This window comes from Ursus maritimus, unplaced genomic scaffold (genome assembly GCF_017311325.1).
Source record: "Ursus maritimus isolate PB19 unplaced genomic scaffold, ASM1731132v1 scaffold_1, whole genome shotgun sequence".
NCBI lineage: Eukaryota > Metazoa > Chordata > Mammalia > Carnivora > Ursidae > Ursus > Ursus maritimus.
The window spans coordinates 51,815,353-51,839,840 of record NW_024423343.1 but is presented as its reverse complement, the minus strand read 5'-3'; the positions used below and the strand labels follow the sequence as shown (position 1 = coordinate 51,839,840).

At 39.9% G+C, this 24,488-nt stretch overlaps 1 long non-coding RNA gene across 2 annotated transcripts in view; it reads right to left on the bottom strand.

The window, feature by feature from the left end:
• Positions 1-766: 766 nt before the first annotated feature.
• Positions 767-24,488, bottom strand: part of LOC103659627 — a 50,723-nt gene continuing 27,001 nt past the window's right edge. For both annotated transcript variants that reach the window (XR_567562.2, XR_005838266.1), the window contains exons 5-7: positions 3,854-3,958; positions 2,813-2,896; positions 767-1,236 (exon numbers count right to left, since the gene is read on the bottom strand). This is a non-coding gene — a long non-coding RNA (uncharacterized LOC103659627). The remainder of the gene's footprint in view (positions 1,237-2,812; positions 2,897-3,853; positions 3,959-24,488) is intronic.

Below are 24,488 nucleotides of genomic sequence, written 5' to 3'. Positions count from 1 at the left end.
GGCAGAGGGAGAAGCAGGCTCCCCACTGAGCAGGGAGCCCAAAGTGGGCTTGACCCCAGAACCCTGGGATCATGACCTGAACTGAAGACCGACACTTAACCTACTGAGCCTCCCAGGCTCTCCATGAACAGGTATTTCCAAAATACTTTATCCACCTGAAAATTATATTTGGTGGAAATAATAGGAGAGGATCTAAATTTCTCAAATTTGTTTGTTAATTTTCTTGGCACCATTTAGTGAATAATCATTTCTCTTCTGATCTGTAACCATTTTATACTAAACTATTACATAAAATATAGTCCTTGTCTCTTCTGAGATCCAGACTCATATTATTTTCTGGTACCCTTCATATGTCCTTAAACTGAATACATGCAGAATGGTACTTGTGATCATCACTGAAAAAAAAATGCTGCCTTAATTATAATAACTGTATAATGTGTTGTTATATTTGGCACCACATTAAATCTATAGATCAGTTTACATAGGGTAGGTAGGTAGGTAAGTAGGTAGATGGATGCTCCTCCGGTGGACCAACATGAGAGTCTTCATGAACCAGGATTATGATTAATGTAATTCTACGCGCTTGAGATCCAAAGGTTGCCGTGAACAGGGAGTAAATGTAATGCCACTGAGTGCATTTTTGGCAAGGTAAGTTGTGTTTTTTTTTTTTAATCAGGTATTATTTTAGATTATATCATTAATGACCTTGAGGAAAACAAAGTAAACACAAGAAATCTGCCCCAGCTAAATCAAAATTAGACCAGTTCAACTATTAATTTTTAATAAACCACAATTTTGAGAAACGCCTGTTACCTGTCTTATAACTAACATTTTTTGAGGGCAGGAACTGGTACACCCAGCGCCTAAAAGAATGTCTGACAAATAGTAGCCACTCAATGCATATTTGAAGCATGAATGAATAAACGAGTGAAGGATGGAATGGTAGAGAGCATCATGGGCAAAGTCTATACTTTTATATTTGAATCTTTAGTTCAACCAGTTTTACAGACTAAAATTCTTCCATTAGGAAAAAACGTCTGCGCATACAATTCCATGCAGCTAATCAAATTATATAAATGATATTGCTTCTGCATTGTCACGTAATTGTTAGCAGTCGGCAGCATCTATGAGCCGTCCGGTGGAAAGGATGCGCGGTGCTAGATCCTGGGAGGAGCTGTGAAAGGAGGTACAGGAGCCAAGCCGTCATGGCCCCTGTTGTTCTAGTTTTCATTCACGCTGAGAATACAAAATGAACCAAAGAGAAAATGTCAGAACACTCAGGGTAATAAGTGTAGATTAACTCTTTTCAAACTATGCACCCCTGTGTTGAGAAAACAGGCAAAGCAGCAGAAGCCCCTTGGGCAGGTGAGAGGCAGTGCAGCTCCCTCCCTCCACAGCTTTCTCTACTGTGGAAGGATTTACTGGAACTTCTTATTGGTTTTTAAACCATGGTCTCAGACCACAGGCAAGTTATGATTAACATTTATGTAAGTAGAAATGATATATGTTATCTATATTAATATAATATAGATCTCTAAAATACAGACCTTCAATTTTAACTGGAATTTGTAGATAATTTTCTTATAGATTAATTTACTCTCTATCTAGAATAGAACAGAATGGTTCATAAAGTGCAAAAGAGTGTGCATGCATGGCATATACTAAAAATAGGAAATAGCTGTAGGTTTATTAAACTTTTATTTCCATTACTTCAATGGTTTTATATGTGTAGGGGTGCACTGGGCTATAATGTAAACTGTATTTCTTATTGTAGAGTCACCCACCATGTTGGAAAGCCACTGCTTTAAACCATAGTAAACTGAGCCACATAAGGCTCTGGGCAGCCCACTGAAAAGCCCAGCACAAGAACAACCCCCCTTCTGTCCTGTACGCACACGGTGATAACTCCTCAAGGTCTGGCTCTAGCCACTCTCTGATAGGCTCATACTTTGTTGCCTTGTCTTTCCCAGATTTGCAGCCGGGCAGCAATTTTGTTTAAAAGAATTTTCCCCATTTCTTGTAACTACTTGCAAGACTGGGAATTCTGGTGGCAGCTTCCCAGATATTTATAGCTCTGCCATCAATTTAGAAGTTGTCCCATCTTTCAAATCTCCATTCAGCTTACTCAACTTGGAGGAACTCTCTGCAGCAATAATGTAGGGATCCCCTTGCCCCATCCAATTCCATCATTCCCAGTCCAGCAGGGCCACACCAGGGTGAGCCTGTGGACACGAGTGAATCTCATACTGTAATTTTCAGAAAGCGCATGGTTTATTTTAACTATTTGATGTAGAAGGAGTGTATATTCACTTAATGTAGTATATAGGCAATTATGTTTTCCTCTAAGAGTAAATCTATAATTATTCTGTAACAACCGCCTTGCATCATTTCTTTTCCAGATAAGCTTTTTCAGTTTTGAAATTGAGAAAATAACATCTGAACTAATAAAGTTGAAATTGTCAGCACTTTTCCTCTAATGCTCATTTGTCAAAAGTTCTTGAAACAATGAAAAATAAATCTTTGAAGAAACAAGATAAATGGATTCTATCTATGGAGACCAGTTGTGTTTGTTTTTTGTTTTGATGTGTTTTTTAGTATCTTTTTTTCCTTTTTCAGTGAAAGCAAAACAAGACAATCCAAGAACCAAGATAAGGCCAGTTTTACAGGTCAGTCCTGAATACATCAAATGAGCATATAGTTAGTAGGTACCTGCCAAATGAAGAACAACCTAGAAAAGAATCAAAGAGTTAGAACACAGAGCCGACAAAAAGTGGTAGGCCAAAAGGTTAGAGACTGAGTGCCCAATTTTTACCATTGTCGAATATCTTCTAACTTCAATGAGAATTCCATGTACCACTGGATTTCTGGTGCTCCCACCTGAGCAGAGGAACTGCACCTATGGGGACAGGGAGAAAATGACGCTGCAATTATGTCCATTATCTGTTACAGGGGAGAGTGCCAAAAGTAAATAGTACAAGGAATATGGCCCTTAACTAAGGCTAATATACCTGAATAACTAGAATGTGCTCTTTAATTCTGTAATTTATCTTTCGCAGAAAGAGGTGGAAAACCAGGAGGCTTTTAAAATGATATTAAATTTATTTTGGCCAAGCCAAATGGATTCACTTCACTGAGAGAAATTCTGAGGGTAAAAACAGAGGCATCTTCCTAAGAATACATTTTATCCATACAAGGCTGGTCCTGTCCTTTCCTTTGGTGAGTGAAGCTTATGAACATTCATAACAGAAGGCATTTCATAACTCTTTCTTATTGTTTTCCATGTTTATCAGATATTTCAACATACTGTGACTTTCAAAGAGAGTGGTCCACGGAAATCCTCCAGATTGCCCTTGGGATGATCTCAATGTACCAATATTTACAACTATATCTACTTTTTTATCTCTGGAGTAATTTAACCTGTTGGTGATCTCCCAGTGGACATATCCTCAGAAAGTTTTATTCTGTTAAGGTACACTATAGACCCTTCTGAATTTGAGAAGTGTACGTTGCCTATTAAAAGAGGGAATTCAATAGTAAATTAAGCAGGTTTGGTAAATTTGTTATTGGTACTAAATGTATAAACGCTAAAAAAAAAAAAAAAAAAAGACAACCTTCCCTAAGTGGTTTGTTGGTTTTGCAAGTAGACTTCTCTTATGATGTACAGATTATTGTGTAGTTAAGGATTAAATTTATATAACTTTATAAAATATGCCTAATCTCCCTTATCAATTATACCTTAGGCCTTTTTCTTTGAAGCTTTCAGACTCCATGATGGGGTTTTAGAGGAAACACAGAATATCCTCATTCTGGCTTTACTATACCAGGCACATAAAGAAGTAAAGAAATGTAATACCTGACAAAAAAGAATTTGTCCAGTAATGCCATCGATTCAGGAGAGCATCATGACCTCCGCATTCCGAATTTGTAGGCAAAATAAGCAGCACCCACCAGTGGAGTTCTATAAATAAATTGGCAATGAACAGGGAGAATTGCATCTTGTTAATTAAGAGCCACTCAAGAATGAGTTCTTGACTTTCTGTAGAGTGTTGTAAATCTTCCCTTTTTAGAGTGCAGGATTTTTATTTTTAAAGAAAACACACATCTGTGTTTATACCAGATGGTATGTAGACATTTCCTATTATTATCCATTCTTCTGTCCATTGCTACAGATGTTACAAGTGTCTTCTAAACTTTTCCCCTCTCTCAAGGCTAAAAACAGAACCTAGCATTAAACATAACAGTAAATGAAGAGGCAGAGGAAAGCTAAAATGAAAAACAGATGCATTATTAGATTAATTCTGTTCTTCTACTCTTGGTCACTTCAACAAGACAATACAGTTGCAATACAGCCAAAACTGTATTTTGTTTGTTTGTTTGTTTTACATAGATAACTCTGGAGGTAAATGAACCTTCATTCCATAAATTGAGCTTTTTATGATATTGTATGCATACAGAATTGCCCTTAGGTTAAAACCCCTAGTTGAAAACCTCTGCTCTGTTTGTCCAGTTCTGACTTAATTCTTGTAACTTAAGACTTGTACTAACCTTGTAATGAACAAACATTTGACTCATATTTTCTGAAGCTACATCATTCGATGTTTAATTTAATGACATTATTTAGAGTCAAATCAAAGGGAGCAAATGCTTTACCAGAGAATACATTGACAATATACTACCCAGAAATAAGCTCCAATAAAAGGATCCAGTATTGATCTAGGTACATAATGGTTCCAATGAAGGCATATTGAGGCCTTACTGGATAGCATAACCCAGCTCCTTTAACATCCTCTACTCACCGGGCACAGGGTGAGGATGGAGAGGATGCCCCATCCTCGATGCCACTGATTCAATGAACAATATTTATTTACAGTCTACTATATACAGAGTTTCTCCTAAGAATTTTGAGATTGTGAGGACTTTATTCTCAGCATCACCTTCTTTCCATAACTTCAAGACTTGGGAGAACTTTAAAAAATACTGTCATTACCAAAAAAACTGGGGACCCCAGATCTGATAGGAGATCATAGTCCATCCTCCATAAAGTCCTTGATAATAAGGGGACAAGAAACTCAATTTTATCTCTAGTTAGTAGGTCTAGACCCAGAATACCAACTTTTTTTTTTAAAGAGCCCTGAGGAAAATAGAAGCAAAGTATAGATTTGTTAAATGGAACTTTCATCTACTTGGCCAGTGAAAAGATAAAGGTTTACTTTCAAATGGTTTTATGTAACTAACATTTTCTGAGGTTTACTCTGAGAGGAGGAAAGGCAAATGACACTGCATCAGATCACAGAATGAAGGACTCATGTCATTGGAGTACTGTTTTTGGAAAATTAATAGGTTCCAGAATCAAGCAAGATGATTAATACTGGCTTTCATTTGATCTATAAACCACAATGACAGGCACAGCATGCCCCTGACTTTGCCTGGCATTGTGATTTAATGAAAAGAGAAGGCTTAGAAGAAGACTATGAAGGGGGGGGGGAACAACCCTTCTATATTGGACCAGAAAATTCTTGATTGATATACTACCTTTTGACTTCTAAATCTTGATCAGGGGGCTTTTGTGTGTGGTAGATATTTTCTTTCCCAAGATAGCATGGTAAAAGGTGTGAGTTTTTTAAGCACAAGTGACAACAGTATAGAAGGGAAGTGATAGACAGCTTCATATTTTCTGAAGGAAATGCCATTTGCAAAGATATAAATAATGATGCTGAAGAGAGTAGGGGAAAGTGAATGTGCTAATAATCATGGGTGTACTTTTATAATGGGTGTACTATTAAATAAAATCCGTTTTGGAAGCGTGACCATAAGGCTGAATTAGAAGATGGTGGAGGCCACAGAATACATTGGTGTAAGTGAATCTACCAGCCATGCCCTGTGGTTTTGACTGGCGCTGAAAGACCACTGTGTGGATGAAAAAAATGGAATATCCAAACCCCTATGTAAAAGGTTGAAGCCACTGTAAAAAGCTGGAGCTGTCATAAAACCAACCTATAGTCACTCCCACTGTTTTTCTTACGACTCTTATTATAGCTCAGAATTCTGCTCCAAGATGGTCTACACCCACCAGATCACTGAACATTCATCTCCACCTCTCTGACTCGTATAATGGTGCCTGCCCCCATTCTGCATCCTGGGCACTTCAGTCTACCCCTGATCCAACGTGACTAACACATCCTGCCTAATTTTGTTTCCAGAAATTTCTTCAGACACCAGAGCTTCTTCCTTATCTTGCTAGCAACTCTCTAGGGGATTTGTTAAATCAAAACAAATGGGGATGTGCTCCAAATGTTCACAAAGAGATTCTTCATCCTGTGATTGGATATGTACATCTGTCTCAACGGCTGGTCTCAATGTTCTTGTATTTTCTTTCACTCCCTTATTTTTCTCTATGTTTATTGCACATGTCTATATGCTCCACACCTCACCTCTGAGTTAAAGTTCATTCCCTTGCAGAACTTAACCTGCTGAGGGCAACAGCCAATTTATAGATTGTGGTATAGGGCTGACAAACACTTTAATTGATGTAAACATAGAAGCTATTGGGCCACTTAAATCAGTTTGCTTCATTAGTTTGGCTGCTTTGATCAGGAAATCACTGGATTGAAAAGCTCACACAGTACTTTTTTTCATCAGCAAGCTTTATCCCCAAATCTCTTGAGATTATTCATTCAAAGAATATTTAGTGAGTATCTATAATTAACCAGGTGCTGTTCTATAATTTTAGTACTGAATGGAACAGAGAAACAGTCCTGCCCTCATGGAGCTTACAATCTGCAGGAGCCAAAACTCCACTAGATAACACTGAATAAGTAATACGTAGAATAGGGAAGATAGAGGTGTCTGCTAAAGAGGAGAAATAAAGCTGGGAAGAAGGGTACGACATATAGAGGGAGGTCAATAAGGGTGACTAGGGAAGAGCTCCTTGAGACAATGACTTCTGCATAGTGATCCAAAGGCTGTGATAGGGTGAGTTGTGATGCTATCTGGGGAAAAGCATTCCAGACAAAGCTAGTCCAGCAAATTCAAAAGGCCCTATGGCAGGAGAGTACCTAGTGTGTCTAAAAACAGTAAGAAGGCCATTGTGGTGTGAGATCAGGGAACGAGTTGGTGAGAAATCACTCTCCTTTTAAAGAAGAGGAGATGAACTAGCTTCCCAGTGTTATTTCAGGACTCAAGGATACAGTGCTTGGAGAAGGAAGTAGTGATGTTGTCATCAAGGCTAGCAGTATGGGAGGGTAAAGCTCCATTTCCCAGGCCTGGAGTCATCATCGTAACTTTCAACCCTCACTCCTTGCTCTTGGAATACCATTTGACGTACGCACTTCTTCAAGGGAAGATGAATGGGGGCAGTAATCTTAACAGACAACAAGAAGGAACTTAATTACCTCAGGTGTATTGAAGAAAAGGTACAAAAGTGATTGTGCATCTTTACTACCTAATTTCCCCCTCTTTTTTTTCTCTTCAAAGTCCCTTCTCAGTCTGACATTATCTTGACAGAAAATCACCATTGAACTTCAACAGCACAACTTTCTACAAGACCTAAACCAGTTGTAGCTAAGAATTGAATCTCCAGAGATCTTACAACCCCTAACTGGCTCACCGCATAGGAAAACATCTCTATAAAGAAACACTAGTGAAACTATCTGGTCTCAAAAAATTGAAAAACCAAACACATGCTCACCCACACACACTAAAAATCAAGTCAAAATTCTAGACAAAACAAAAAAGGGGACTTTTGTAACTGTCTCTGAGACAGTGATTCTTAACCTTTCATCAATTACAGATCCCTCAGAGAATGTGATGAAAGATATGGACTTTGCCTCAGGAAAGTGCATATACATTCAGTTGCAAGGGTTTTTTTTTTTAATTTTTTTATTATGATATGTTAGTCACCATACAGTACATCCTTAGTTTTTGATGTAAAGTTCCATGATTCATTATGTGCATATAACACCCAGTGCTCCATGCAATATGTGCCCTCCTTAATACCCATCACTAGCCTATCCCAATCCCCCACCCCCCTCCCCTCTGAAACCCTCAGCTTGTTTCCCAGAGTCCATAGTCTCTCATGGTTCATTTCCCCCTTTTGTTTACTCCCCCCTTCATTCTTCCCTTCCTTCTCCTACCAATCTCCCTGCTATTCCTTATGTTCCACAAATGAGCGAAACCATATGATAATTGTCTTTCTCTGCTTAACTTATTTACCCCATGAAGCCCATCCATGGACAGCTCCATAGAGTTGGGATTCAGAAAATCTGCTAAAAAAAAAAAAAATCCTTTCTTCTTCAAAAAAGCTAAAAATTCTTTGTATTTAGATTCATTAGCTACAAATATGCTCCTAAAACTTCAATTACAGCTCTACTATCTCCATTGACTATAAACACACTACAGTTTACAATTCAGGAATCACAATCTAACCTCCCTGCTGACACTGGCGCAGACACGAGGCTGAGGCTGAGGCTGGGGAAGGGAGCTAGCAACAGAGTTCGGTCTCAGGGAGAGGGTTCATCCAGTTCAGACCACCTGCCTTTGGAGATGCCATCATCAAACAGCAGCAGGAGGTACCCTCTGGGCCCTGGCTCTGTGCTCCTTCGGCAGCATCTCTGTGACCCTGCTAGGAGTCCTGGTCCCAGGAGAGGTACTGAGTTATGCAAACAGATTTAGCTGTCTTAGAAAGAAGCTTTTTTTTCCCTCGCCATATCAGCGGCTGTTCCTCTGTCCTACTAACTTCTTCACTGCACTCACCTGGAATAGCCTCTAGAATCTCTTTGTAAGCACTAAACTCCATTCTGTCATGTAAAAGGGGGAAATTAAGGAGAAAGAAAGAGAAAGATTCTGCCTGCTGATATTTTCCTCATCTGTGTACCTGCCAAGCTACCAACAGCCCTATGAATCTGAGCATAAACACTGAGGTTTAAAAAGAAAAAGAAACACAAACCCTGTAAAATGACACGTCTTTACTGCTGGGAGATGGTCCAGAAGAAGGAAGTGTTTATACATGAATATATGCATTGCTTTTTTTTTAATCAAAAAAGAGATGCTGATACTCTTTATTTTAATAAAGTGCAAACTGCTTCTCCCACTCTTTTCCTGTTCCCACACACCTTCCCTAGCCGCATGGGTTTGTGAACTGGTTGTTCTCACCAAGGGAGTTAGCTAGGAAGGAAACGGTAATTTGTTTTGGATGGCTGAAATCAACACTTGTTTCACAAACCAATATCCATAGTCCTTACTCATTGCTGTGTGACACATTTGCAATTCATGGTATTGAAGGTGGGGGTCATTTTGTGTTTTTATAAATGTGTTACCCACCACCACCAGCCCATGCCTTCTAGGAGGAAACTGTATCACCATCAGAGAGGTTGGACAGCCCCCTGAGAATCAGAAACTAGGCATTTAGTAATAAAGAAGTCTTCCTCTCCTCTGCTGGGGCCCCAGGGCTCAGCCTGCTTGAGAAGTGCTGTCAATGGCAGAAGTAGTGGGGGAGGAGGGTTCTCCAAGGAAGGCGCCAATGCTCCAGTTCCTTCCATGGTCTTAGCGTGTTACAGGAAAACACAGCAACCCCAAAGACCAGGAAAGGAACTTGCCAAATTCCTTCCTGGGTGTATCTAGAGGGTCTGGGGCTGCTGCAGACCCCTGCAAGGCGTGGCACAAACACTGGGTAAAGGTATGCAGACATTAGGGATCATACAGTCAACCCCTCCCTACAGACAAGCAGTTTGGAGCAGTGGTTCTCAAGTGGGGGCAATGTCTGGAGACATTTGTGATCGTCATGATTGAGAGAATGGATGCTACTGGCATGTAGTGGGAAAAGAGGCCAGGAATCCTGCTAAACATCCTATAATGCTCAGGACAGCTCCTCATCTCCCCCACAGAGGCCCATCTGGCCCCACAAGTCAATAGCATCAAGGCTGAGAAGCCCTGCGCTGAAGGGGATGAAGGCATGGAGATTTGAGGGACGGGAGAAGCAGAATGTGTGGGAGCCAAATACAGCAGAGAGCCCTAGAGGTGGCAGAAGTTTGACCTTTTCAATCAAACTCAGAGGCTTTGGAGACTTCAGAATAAGGTGGGGCATTTTGACTGAATATTTTGCTTCAGAATTGGACAATCTATCAAATTGCTGGCAAAAATTGGAGTATTCTTCTATGACTGCTGGTAGTTAATGACTTTACCCTCTAAGCGAGTCTTTCATTTTCTGTGTATGTGTGCATGTACAGAGAAAGGCAACACAAATGCAAACACATGGCCCATCTGGAAGGAGGCAGCGTATAAACTGTAAACGAATCAAACCTGGGTCCTCTGTGCCACAGACAACACTGATAAGAAAGGTTACACATCCTTCTTTGCATACAACACATTATCGACAACTGTGGGCTTAAGATAAATGAGCTGTCTTTCGTCCCCTCAAGGCTGCAGCACTGGAACCAAGGAATTTCCTCTGAAGGATTTCTCATGAGTGACTTTTCAAAGGGTAATTCCAGGTCCATGTAAAGAGTTCCCTCCTTTGTTGACAGACATCTAGGATGTTTCCATATCTGGGCTACTGTGGGTAATACTGCAATGAACATGGGAGTGGCAAATATCTCTTCAAGTGAATTTATTTCATTTGCATATATATCCAGAAGTGGAATTGCTGGATTATATGATTGCTCCATTTTAACTTTTTTGAGGAATCTCCATATTGTTTTCCATAATGGCTGCACCAATTTACATTACCTTCAACAGTATATAAGGGCTCCCTTTTCTCCACATCCTCACCAACAATGTGATATCTGCATATGTGTATGATATATACATATACACACACTATAGAATATATGATACATACAATGGAATATTATTCACCATTAAAAAAAGAAGGAAATCATTCCATTTGTGACAACATGGGTGAACCTGAGTATATTATACTAAGTAAAATAAGCTAGACACAGACAAATATGCATGATCTTACTTACATGTGGAATCTTAAAAAGTTGAGTTCATAGAAACAGAGTAGAAGAGTGGTTGCTAGGGGGTGGGGAAAATGGGGAGATGTTGGTCAAAGAGTATAAACTTTTGGTCATAAGATGAATAAGTTCTGGCGACCTAATGGGTAGGACAATGACTATAGTTAATAATAATGTATTGTATACTTGAAATCTGGTAAGAGAGTACATCCTAAGTGTTCTCACCATGGAAAAAAGTAACTATGTAAGGTGATGGACGTGTTAATTAGCTTGATTGTAATAATCACTGCACAATGTATATGTGTATCAAAACATCACATTGTACACCTGAAATAGACACCATTTCTATTTGTCATTCATACTTCAATAAAGCTAGAAACATAAAATAAAATTTAATTTAAAAAGAGCTCCCTCCTCTCCTCGCAAGAATATCATCCTGGGAGAATTTACTGAGGACAGAAGGGCAGGGGGGTGTGCGCATGCGCATTTGAGAGTGAGCGAGTAAGAAGGAGAGCGAGAGAGCACACGCGCACATGTGCGCGTGATCGACTATGTGTGCATTTCCCTGCCTTTGTCTTGATGTACTTTCTAAATGGAGCATGTTCTGCCAGGAATGAGTGCGCCACCTCCCCTTTGGACCTTGGCTTCCTCGTAAAGAGAGGGAGTTGGATCCAGTCATCTCTCAGGTCCTTTTCCAGCGCTAACATTTCTGGATTCTATGTAGACAGTTATTTTCGTGCTTGCAGAAGAATGCCAAATGGCTGCATCCTTTGCTTTCTGTCTTCAGTGGCCTTGCGCAAACCTCGCTGGCACAGCAGGCTGCTCTGTGGGTGACAAGTACCGAGGAGCACCCAAGACATCCATTCTTCGCTTCCCGTTCTCGCTTTGAAGAAATGTTTTACATTCCTCCTCAAGATTATGTGAAAATGACTTTAATGGGCTGATTTTTATGTGACGATCCAATGATAGAAAAACAGATTCTAGTCAGTGCTTTACTCAGAGGATCATTCCACAGAAGCTGAGCTGTTTCTAAAATAGTCCCCAAAGTAGCTTAAAAAATAATGGAGATTCTAAAACCAGATCATTTCCTGATGAAAACTCTAGGCCTGTTCAATTTTTAATCCTTTCTGAAATCAGCATGGTTTTCCTTTTTCCCATAAAGGTATTTAGAATGAAGTCCTTGAATTTGCCCCTTGGACACATTTACATGTTATGTCTAATTTCCTAATTCATTTAATCAAGGCTTTCCTAACTTTAAATCGCAGTTAACTGTCTTCAGGGGAATTAGGGTGCTTATTCCTATTTGTCTGACAAACATACAGCATCAAATATTCATCATTTAAATGCAATTAAGATATAGAATCACAAAAACATCATAGCAATGATTTAAATTGCTCCAGTTTTAATTAAGGGATTAGGGCAACTGGGGATTAGGAATATAATATAATGCACAATCAAGAGGCCATATTCCTATAGGTTTTTAATAATTCAAAACTCTTATGACTGGAAAGATAAGAGGTATGTGGGTGTATTTGCCAACAATGAGTAATAATGACACTGGAGAAGAATAAGAAGATATGGGTAAAAAATCTGAAAACTCAGATGTACTGAGAAATTTAAAAATCTATCTGCCCAATGACATGCTTAACAGTCCTGAATTCTTCCAGGCTAAAAGCAGTAAGTCAGAATAAAACGTCACATATGAGTGGAATATGGTATTCGGTAAAGTTGTTAGGAATCATATCTCCATTCTGCGAACAGTCCTTACATATCATATTTCTATTTCACTAGGATCATCTTAATTTCTTTATGGCTCTGGGACTTGTGGGATCACCTTAATATGAATGCTTGGAATTGATCTAAAATGTGGTCTGTGGATGATAAAACCTAAACACAGTCAAAAACTTAAAATTAATTGACACTTTCATTATTCACCTGGCCTCCAAAATGACTTCATATAAATTATATTGCCATATATAAATCGTTAGAACTTCAGCTGCCACATTTTCCATATAAACCAACAGCAGCTATAAACAGTGTTAAGTGAAGCGAAGAGTGGTTTCTCTATGGAGGCTGGAAATGTGAAGTCTCTTACTCTCTTATAATCAACATCTCTTGTCACATTTTTAATTAAAGTGGTATCAGTGCTTCATGTATTACCCATGCTTGCTGGCTCCCCAAAGCGCATGGGCAGCGCTCGCGTCCCGAGGCAGACATGCATGGATCCTCGCCTGGACCAACCCTGAACTGCTGACGGGCCAGTCATACACTGACTGGGAGCATCCATGTACTGCTTCCAAGGGGCACCTGGACCTTTAGAACATTTTTTGAACAAAAAACTTTGGAGATCGTCTGGTCTAACATTCTGAATCTAAGAGAAGACTAAATGAGCCCCCTAAATGAGACAGTGCTCTCAATCAGCACTACCCTGTAAAAATCTAATGAAAGCTGCCTATGCATTTTAAATTTTCTAGTAGCCACGGTTTTAGAAGTAAAAGAAAAAAATCACACTGGCGAAATTCATTCTAATAATATATTTCCTTCAGTCTAAATTATAATTATTTCAATAAGCAATCGATATAAAAATAATTGAATTGTTTTACATTACTTTTTTCATGCCATGTCTATGAAATACAAGGTATATTTACATGTGTGGCACATCTTAACTCACACCAGTCACATTTCAAATGCTCAGTCGTCATGTCTGGCCAGGAGCTGTGCTGGATAACAGTGCAGCTCTGGGCTATCCAAGCGGACCAGAATGGCTTTCTGACACTGGAGAAAATTACAAGTGTGGGAAAAGGTAGCCTCTTCCTCCAGAGGGCATCGTTTGACCTCAGAGATTCAGACCAAGCACTTGAAGTTAGATTTTTGCATCTGGTTATAGGGGCAATGCTACTAGAAGAAGAAATTATAAGTAGGTGTTGAAGAAGGTATAAATAAGTTATGGTCTATTCATACAGTGGAATACTATGCAATAAAAATGAATGATATTACAACCACTTGCAACTATAAGGATGACTCTTACAAACCTAATATCAATTGAATGAAGCCAGATACTAAGAGTATGCATAGATCTCCCTTGACTTATGAGTCGAAAATATCGTAAATCAAAAATGCATTTAATACACCTAATCTACTGAACATATTAGCTTAGCCTTGCCTTCCTTAAACATGCTCAGAACACTTACATCAGCCTACAGTAAGACAAAGGTCTCTAACCCAAAGCCTACTTTATAATAAAGTGTTGACTATCTCATGTAATTTATTGACTACTGTGCCAAAAGTGAAAACCAGAAGAGTTGTGTGTCTGTTGTTCACCCTTGTGATTGTGATCGCGTGGCTGATTGGGAGCCGATTGCTGCTGCCACTGCCCAGCATCATGAGAGAGTATCCTGCTGCGTGTTGCCAGCCAGGAAAGGATCAAAGTTCACAATTTGAAGTATGGTTTCTACTGAACGTGTATTGCTTGTGCACCATTGTAAAACTGAAAAATCTTAGGTTGAATCATCCTAAGTCAGGGACTGTCTGTATTTTCTGTATCCAATTACATACAATACAAAAACAAAAAACCAAAAAACCAAGCAAAACCCACTCGAAGAGTAAAACGTCAAGATAGTGGGTACCCTTGGGAGTGTCAGTGACCAGAAGGGAGCAAAGGGGGAGCTACGAGGTGCTGGTCATGTTCTGTTTCTTGAACTGGATGTGTTTTGTTTATGAAAATTAATTGAGCTACACACTAGGAAAATGTTTACTTATTATATATATATATTATACTTCAATATAAAGGTTTTTAAAAATAAGATTCAAAGTACTAAATTTCTATGTATTTCTGTTTTGGAACATAAACACGTATCATGTATCAGATAAAACTATAAAAAAGATATGTCAATGCTTCTGACCTAATTTTTTAAAACTTAGATTACAAGATAAATTATAAAAATAAACAAAATCAAAGCTCATAGGTATTGACTGCTTACGATCAACCTCAAAGGTGGCCAGGAGCACAGGCCATAGAAGGGACATGAGCAACCCACCACACCCTAACTTTTCTTCTGAAGAATATTTAATCTTCTTGTCCTAATTCCCCCAATTGGTCCTTAATCCCTGGATTTAGCAACTGAACTCCAGAACAGAGATCCTCAAGAGGACAAGCTATTAGGCCTTGAAAGAACAAGTCTATGGATGACAGATCGGAGAATTGCAGTCGATTTGGAACATAACTACATCTGATTCCTAGACTGCTAGCAGCTCATGATCACTAACAGCTTTTGGAACTATACCACAATGAAAATATTATGTTTAGAAAACTTGTCCTAAGTTCATCATTAAAATACTTATTTGTATTTTAAGGCTTATTCTTAGAAATGTTCTACCCTTAAGAAAAATTGCTGACAATTCTAATTAGACAAAAAAGAAGAAAATAGAAAAAACATCCATCCCGTAAACTGAGGATACTGTGATTCACAACCAACTCAAACCCATTTCAAGAGAGTCTAGTTCAGCTTGTAGTCCTGGGCCGACAGAGCCTAGCATGACAGGGACCTCTCCTTGTCACATCCACAGGTACTCTTGAGTGGACTCCAGCCTGGCCAGACACTTCACCAATTCCACTTATGTGTCCTTGCTCTTGGGCATTAGAGCAAACATTGTAAGTTAGGGAATCTAAAAGGCTTGTTGCAGAGTGTCTCCTGCACATAAATTCCTACAACCATTATACCCCTAGAGTCTGCTCTCCTGCTGTCCTTTGCTCCCACAAGCGTATGGCTGACATGTGTAGATGTTTTGGAAGAATATGTTAATAGTTGTTTATATGCCTCTCATGATAAAGGCTGAAACAATAGTTTAATTATTTTTCTCTTATTACACATATTTTTGTTTAAAGCCCTGAACTCTACAAATCTATTTTTGTTGACTTAAATTCTTGCATTCAAAGAATGTGGATTATACGCAGTAAAACTATGCCCCATCTTAAAACACTCCTGAAACACACAGTTTTGTTGGCAGGCATAACCACTGACATCCAAAGGTGAGGTTGCCTATATTCACACGTAGAGCTTAAAAATTGTGACCACTGTAATCCAAACTCAGGGTGGAATGGCAGTCCAGTCTCAAAATTAATTTCTGAACAATCCACATTCTGTGTTTCCATTGTTTTAATGCCATGAAAGGGTCAGGCTGAGCACAATGATATTTCTTTTTTTTTTTTTTTGAAGATTTTTATTTATTTATTCGACAGAGAGAGAGACAGCCAGCGAGAGAGGGAACACAAGCAGGGGGAGTGGGAGAGGAAGAAACAGGCTCCCAGCAGAGGAGCCTGATATGGGGCTCGATCCCAGGACCCTGGGATCACGCCCTGAGCTGAAGGCAGACGCTTAATGACTGAGCCACCCAGGCGCCCCCACAATGATATTTCTTAAAATCCCCTTTCCACCCCAAATAGTTTCATTATTTGCCACAGCCTCTCCTGCACCTCTTTTCACAGTGTTCTCACCCTTCTCCCCACCACCTTTCTCCTTTTGTCAAAACTCTGGGAGGAGGCACTGGGTGGGGGGGAGGTGGCAGGAAATGAAACAGGCAAAGTCTGACTCCTCTTTAGAGGAATAGGAGAGAGGAAGGCCAGGAACAAACATCTGCTGATCATTTTTGTCCCACCACATGGTGTTCGTATCAGATTAGCACCATCTCAGGTTGGGTTCCTGGGGAAAGGGATTGGGGCAGAGATTTGCCTGCAAGAGGTTTATTGAGGAGAGCTCTCAGGAACAGGACCTGTTGGAGCAAGAGATGGCAGGATAGTAGAGCAGAGCGAGAAGGAACATGAGGCCGATATATTAGAGGCCTCCCACAGTCCTACAGGGGAACTAATTAACTGGGATGGGATGGCCCTTCAGGGTGTCTTGAATCAAGATAAAGCAGAGAGGCCTCTGTATCCCCTAATCGACAGTCACTGGATGTGGGCTGTCCCAGGAGGGGGAATGACCTTGGGAAAGACAGCTCTCTACAGCGGAGCTCTAGGACATCAGCTGTGAGCTGATAGCAGCCCAGGTCCTGTGCAGCTGAGGGAAAGAACACCCCAGCCCTGAAAGGGGCATCTGGGTGGTGCATAACAGCAGCCGCTGCAAGCGTGTATTGGAAGTTATCTTTTTATTCCAGATAGGAGCAATTACCTGTCCCCATGTTGCGCTCTGAGATCATCACTCTTCACTTTATGACCTTTGAGACGTCTTGGTTCCTAATGATTGTTTCAGAAGGCCTCATATGAAGTGAGTTTGCTTAGTCTGTTGTTGCAAACCTGGTAATGGCAACCCGGGACATGGAAATCGTTCTGCCAAATGTCTTTGAGGAGATCTTTATGATTGAGCCTCCTATGAATACTTCCCTTTGGCTTTCTGCGCAGCAGATCAGATCTCTTCTTGCCGTTTACCCTCTGCACCTATTCAGTCCAAGAAAAGCTCATTTTCAGAAGTAAAACTGCAGTGTAGTTACACAAGTTTGATGTTGGTGATGGTAAGTAGCTGGCACAAATGAAATCGCTCTAGAATTTAACGGCTCGGTACTACATGCCAAAGTCTCCAGGCCTTTAGGAAATTTGGTTTTCAGCACATCTCAAATCTGGCTTGAACTTCCCTGGCTATGTTGATGCCAATCCAGTTTCCAAGCCATAGATGTGTTTGATGCTATTTTCTCCTTCCCAATCTATTTAGTATGTAGTTTGGGAGAACAAAAATGTGTTTTTATTTCAGTCGAGATGCTTCATTTGCCCATCCATACCGTGATATATACCCTCAATGTCCTTCAGCCTGATATTCATTTAACTTGACAATCTATGCTTGTCCTAATATACAACTTCCGGCACATAGGTATGAACATAAAGCTGTCCTAAATCAGTTCCCAGCTAATGACTGAAAGAACCAGTAATGAATTCTAACTCAGATCTTCCCACTGAATGTAACTGGAACATTATGTAACCAGAACAACCCATGCCATCTTCTCATGTTTTAAAGGGCCCACTGGAACTTCCTGGTGAATTAACCTCATTAGTAGCTGCTAGAATTACCTGAAGGCCATTGGGTACCCTCAGCCATGGCAACAGGCATTGCATGGGACAGATCAATGGATATTGCATCTTGGCAAGTTCTTTCCTTATTGTGGGAACGCATCCTAGTGGGAAGTATTCAAAGTGTGAAACCCCAGGCATATTGATGGCACCGTGCCACAGAGTCAGACTGAGCAGCCAGAACCGAGAGGCAACACAGTTAGATCCCAGCACAAAATCAGTAGGATCAGGAGTTCAAAGCCAACTATCAAACTAACCATAAATTTGGGGCTCAGAGAAATGAGAGGTCAGGGAACAGAGAGCCCCTAGAGGTCACGACAAGGTGAGGGACCAGGTGGAAACAATCGGATTTTATTCAATAGTGACATGGGCATGTCATACACTCCCTTTAGTGCCTCAAAGTCATTGGTCATTTAGCTTTGGCTTTCCACAGCTATTCATACTCCAAATCCCTCCAGTAGTTTACCTTTCACGTAAGGAGCTATTAAAAAAAAAAAAGTCAAGTCATTCTGTACCATGCAAGGGTATAAAACCAACTTTTTTCTCTTTGCCATCCCAGACAGCTTCTAAAAACTGACTAATTAACCTTCACAGTATCTGTCACTTAAGTAATAGATTGAAAGGAAGTACAGCCCCCTACTGAAATAAAGTCTCATTTGGAACAGAAGCTTTTTTGAGCTGTAACTAGACAGTAGTTTAAGACATAGTGCTGAGGACAACATATGGGACAAATATCCAAATGGATGGAAGTATGAAAATAGGACAGGAAGCTAAAATAGATGTGCACTCAATTTCTTTAGTATAAATAGCATTGTCTGTAATTTCAGGTATATGATTCAGCAATTGCTAATGGAAATAATTTCCAGTATTGCAAATGGGCAAGCAGCAGGTGCATGGATACTTTTATAAAAGTGGGAAGGGTCTCTGAAAGACTTTGAAACACTTGAAGATTCCAGTTGGGTTACCTTTCCCCCCACTTGTTTATATAATTACAGTCCACATCTCCTAAAGCAAATAGAATGACTGTTCACCCACCTACACAGTAGATTTTGATCCCTGAAGGAAGCCAATCTCAGTAAGGGTGGGTGCAAAAATCACAGAGTTATTGGCCTCATAACCAATTCATGGCCACCACACTCACCTGGGGGTGCTTATAGCCACTCTGCCCTTTTTTACTCCTCCCTGGATGAACCCCTATTTCATGCAGAATTGACTATTTTCTCCTCCCTCTTTAGCTTTCAGCACCTTTGTGTAACCCTCATTCTCAACACAGTACCTCCCTGTCTAGCTTGAATCAGTCCACTTTCCTTCCCACCCCTATCCATCCTTCTCGCAATCATTTCTGCCCCAATTTTTATCCATCCTTCTCTTAATCATTTCTGCCTCAAAAAAAGCAGTGCCCTCACTTTGAAGACCAGTTTTTCCACTTGATCCTATCTCCCCTCATTTTCTTTGGGGCCTTATTCCAGACAGCCAGCCTCCCTGACATTGTTTCCTTCCTTCCTTCCTTCCTTCCTTCCTTCCTTCCTTCCTTCCTTCCTTCCTTCCTTCCTTCCTTCCTACCTTCCTTCCTTCCTTCCTCCCTCCCTCCCTCCCTCCCTCCCTCCCTTCCTTCTTTTCAAGCTTTTATTTATTTATTTGAAAGAGAAAGAAGGAGCAGGGGGTGGGGCAAAGGGAGAGGGAGAAGCAGACTCCCTGCTCACCAGGGAGCCCAATGTGGGGCTCCATCCCAGGACCCTGAGATCACGACCCGAGCTGAAGGCAGATGCTTAACCGACACCACCCAGGTGCCCCGTTTCTTTCTTTCTTTAACCACCTGTTCCAGGCATCCTTTGCTGCATAACAAGCATTTGAAAACTTTAGCGGCTTCAAACAGCAATCATGTATTCACTCACAAGTCTGCAGTTTGGGCAGAGCAGGTCTCCTCAGTGATCCAAGTAACATCTTTTGGGGCTGGAAAGCCCAAACTGGCTTTTTCACTCATGTTAGGCTGCAGCTCGGATGCCTTCTGGGAGCTGGCTGAACATCTCTCTCTCACTCCATGTGGCATTTCCATGTGGATAGCTTGGGTTTCCCCCACAGCAGGATGGTGTCAGGTTCAGAGCTCTTATATGGTGTCTGGCTTCTCCAGAGTACAAAAGCAGATGCTGTCAAGTCTTCTTAATGACTTGACTTGGAAGCCTTTCCAAGAACACCACATTCTATTGGTCATCGGACCATCCCAGATTCAAGGGGACACAAGGACATGAGTACTAGGAGACACAGCTCACTGGGGGGTCATCAGTGTAACAGACTACCATCTCACCTCTTTGCTGTCTCCTTAGAATCAATTTCCTTGTCCTAATAAGACTTTCTTTTCAACCTTTTCCCTTCAAAAAATAACAACCCTCTCTCATTTACACTTCATCACCACTTCTCAAAAATAATTCTCTACTCTTGTTTTCTCCAAGGTATCACTTTTCATTTACTTCTCAACCCACTGCAATCTAGCTTCTGACTTTATCACATTATAAAAAATTAACAGCAACCTTTGGTTGCCTGGGTGGCTCAGTTGGTTGAGCGTCTGACTCTTGGTTTCAGCTCAGGTCGTGGTCTCAGGGTTGTGAGATCAAGCCCTGCATCAGGCTCTGCCCTCAGCACAGAGTCTGCTTAAGACTCTCTCTCCCTCTCCCTCTGCCCCTCCCCCATTCTCTCTGTTTCTAAAATAAATAAATCTAAAAGAAATTACAGCAACCTTCTCTTTGTTAAATCAATGTATTTCTTCATTGTTCTCATTTTTTAAAATATTTCGCTGAATCATTTTTTTCTGTTGACCTTCTTCCTGAAATCCTCTCCTCATTTGGTTTCTGAGATACTGGGTAGGACTTCTCCTAACTTACACCATCTTCATATTTTTCTCTTTCTCTTCCTCTGCATAAATGTAGGGAGCTCCAGCACACCCCCACTCCCATGCTACTCAGTCTAGATTATCACAATCCTACCTTGGTAAAGCCTAGAAACCACCCCATCTTTCCATTCCCATTGCTCCTGCACTAATTCAGAGCCCCATTTGCTCCTCATTAGGCAAATGCAAGTTTTCTATTTGATCTTCAACACTCCAGTTTCTATCCCTTCCAATCCTGCAAACTGGTACAAGAGCTCCTTTCACTAAGCAGAACCACCTATGATCAAAAACTTTCCCCAGCTAGCTATTGCCAGTTAGGTAAGCGGTCTTCTTGTCTTATTTTGCCAAAACCTGTAATTCGGGTCTTGAACTATTTCTGAATACCACAGCAAATTCCCACAGCCTAAGTTTTAGTCCTATGGGCCATCTCATAGTTCTCTAAAGATGTCTTGTGTTTTCCTGCCTCTGTAGTTTTCTTTCAGAAAAGTATCTTTCACCATATCGGCCTATTGAAAACTTCCTTATCCTTTAAGGTCAGCCTTAAAAGATGCATTTTTCACAAAGACGTCACAGAACAAATGTGTCTACTTGCTTTATACCCACGGAATTTTGTTTAGACATTGTTTTTAGGGCATGTCATATCTTAAGTTAAAATGTGTTACTATTTTAGTGTTCCGCACTAGATCATAAACCCTGTGAGACTATAGACTCAGTAATCCAGCATCTACCACAGTTGATCAGAGCTCACTATTGTCGAGTTGAACTGAATTAGTATTATGAAGTGTTTATTGGCTTTCAACGTTCAGCTGGAGAGTCATGTAAAATGAGAGAGATTTCCTTCTATGCATCTGATTCAGTTGTCAGCTCAGAACAAAGGCTCTCTGTAGACAGGTTGCTAAACTTCTGCCCCACTCAAATCACTGACAGTTGTAAATATTAATTCTAAAGGAATATTCTTAAAAATCTAGAAGAATCAAGCAAAACAAGTCTGCATTTTCCCAAATTATCTAGACAACTGCCTTACTTCACCATCTTGTTTATATTATTGCTCTAGGATTTATCACTAACTGATGCTCATTAAATTTTAATAATTCTCTGGGATATATGTGGCAGCGATATTGCACTTCCTTTCCCAAGCAGCTTGAAGATATATAAACATTTCAGTTAAATGTGTAATACAATGCTTAGATAAATCTATAGAATAGAATAAGGAAATGCTGGTAAGTATTTCATGTTGTAAGAAGAAAATACTTGATCACTCCCTATAACAAACTACAACGCAATTATACCATGTGCCTGATGAACAGCAATTAAGGCTCTACCTCACTTTCACAAATAGATTTATTTGTCAGATGGACTGATCAACAAACCAATTCTATTTTCTTATCTCCCTATAATTTATTTAAGATTCATTTTCCATATATCTTTGTCTAACAATTTCTAACTTTTGTACATTAGGCTGTTTAACCCACCCTTAGATTCTCTATCAAGTAGTTAATGGTCTGGAACCAAACACTAAAGAAGTTCCTGTTGTAAAGAGATCCTAGGGTGAATACTTCTGCAAGCTGAGTGATTAGATTCTAATTTGAACTTTGAAAAATTGACTTTGCATAAACTGCTCGTGTATGTATTTGCAATTTATGATTACACTGGGCTCCAAAGATAGTTTGAAAACTGATTACTAAAAAATTGGAATAAAATTTTTCCATCCAAATAATTTTAGTCAAGTTCCTCAAATCATACTTTTTAACTCTAATGCTGCTGTCCTGTAGCACATTAGCACCATTAATAAGTAGATTAATTTCAGGATCCTGGGGCCAGGGAGCCTTGATGTCACAGGAAGAAAGAAGAGAATGGAAAGCAGTTTCTTTTTTTAGTCATTGTGGGTGATTCTAAGCAATATTTCAAAACTGTAACATTTACCATCATTACTCTTTTACTCCCTACATTTCTCTTTTTCTTTCCTACCCACATCCATTGTCAGGGTCTTGCTCTAAGGTTATCTTTTTGTAGTCTTGCTTGAATGGCATTGAAAGATGCATTTCAGGTTTCAAGATGACTTAAACCCATCCTGTCTCTTCCAAATTGCCCTCTCACCCAAGTGGGCCCAAGAATCCATGAGAGAAGGGATTCTGGTGGGGAGAGGAGAGAGTGCCAATCTCATATAGCACATCTACAGCAGGCCTAAAGAAGATAGAAGTGAGTTCACATTTGTTTGTTTGTTTGTTTTTGTTTTTACAGTATCTGGACATTCCTTGAAAGCATTAATAACGTAGTGAAACAAACATGAGAAGGAAATGGGGAGAAGAGATGATGTTACAGCCCCTGTACAGAGAGGACTGGAATGCATCTATCAGCAGTAATGAGTATGAAGGAAAGGGATGGAGATACCTCTTTAGCCAAGTCAGACAAGATGGGATAACCATTTGTATGTCAGTGACATTCATTAGTTGGGAACTTTGTGACTTACAGAGAGACCTTCCTCTTGTCGTGATTCAAGCCAGTAAAAGCAAAGAAACCACAAGATCAATATTTTTCTCTTTTTCAAATATATCAGGAGTAAATGAATACTCAGCTTAGAAATTAAAAGGAAAATAATTTTAAGTAAGCAATACTTAAATCTGGAAAGCTAAGTATTTTTATTTTGAGTTTGAAATCTTAACAATCCATGAAAAATCTCTCCAGTTTAGTGTATTGCTAGTCATCTATTTTGAGATTTCTGGTTTTCTTTTTAAAGATTTTATTTATTTTAGAGCTAGAGAGATGGGGGGAGGGGCAGAAGGAAAGGGAGAGAGAGAATCCCAGGCATACTCTGAACCAAGCATGGAGCCCCCGTGGGGCTTGGTCCGATGACCCTGAAATCATGACCACAGCTGAAACCAGGAGTCCGAAGCTCAACCAACTGAGCCACCCAGGAGCCCCTATTTTGAGATTTTTGATTGTGGAAGTTATTTATAGGATAATAAAAGTGTTCAACATATCAGTGATTGAGGAAATAACTAGATGAGTTTTATACCTCTAAGTGTAGAATTTATAAGTGGGAAACATGGCAACTTAACACAGAATCATACTGGCAGTTTTATTTTTTAGCCATCCATATGCCTCTTATATTTCTAGAGCATTTTGCTTTGCCAGTGCACCACTACAATGAATTAACTGTCCCTGTCCAATCTAAGGCCAACCTTTCACCTATTCCATCCTCCCTTACCTACTGGGGATTATGCTCCTGTAGTTATCTCCTCTCATCTGGATTATCTCCCTCAATGTGTTAATATGCCTCATTATCTCACACTTAAAATAAAAATTCTTCTCTTTGAAGAAATAGCTGGTTACCATGTAGGATAGAAATCATACAAGATAAGCCTAGAATACCAGACAGCAATGAATCTATAAACAACTACCAGGGTATGTCAAAAATATTGTGGAGCCAAATCAAAGAAGCTCCCTTGCCCACAATGGGGGCAATTTGAACATCAAGGATACTAACCATGATGTATTGAAACACAATGAGTATATTTAAATCCACAAGTTCATAGTATTATTTTAAAAAATCACTTTGTTGGAACATACTAAAGAATTTACTTATTATTTTTGA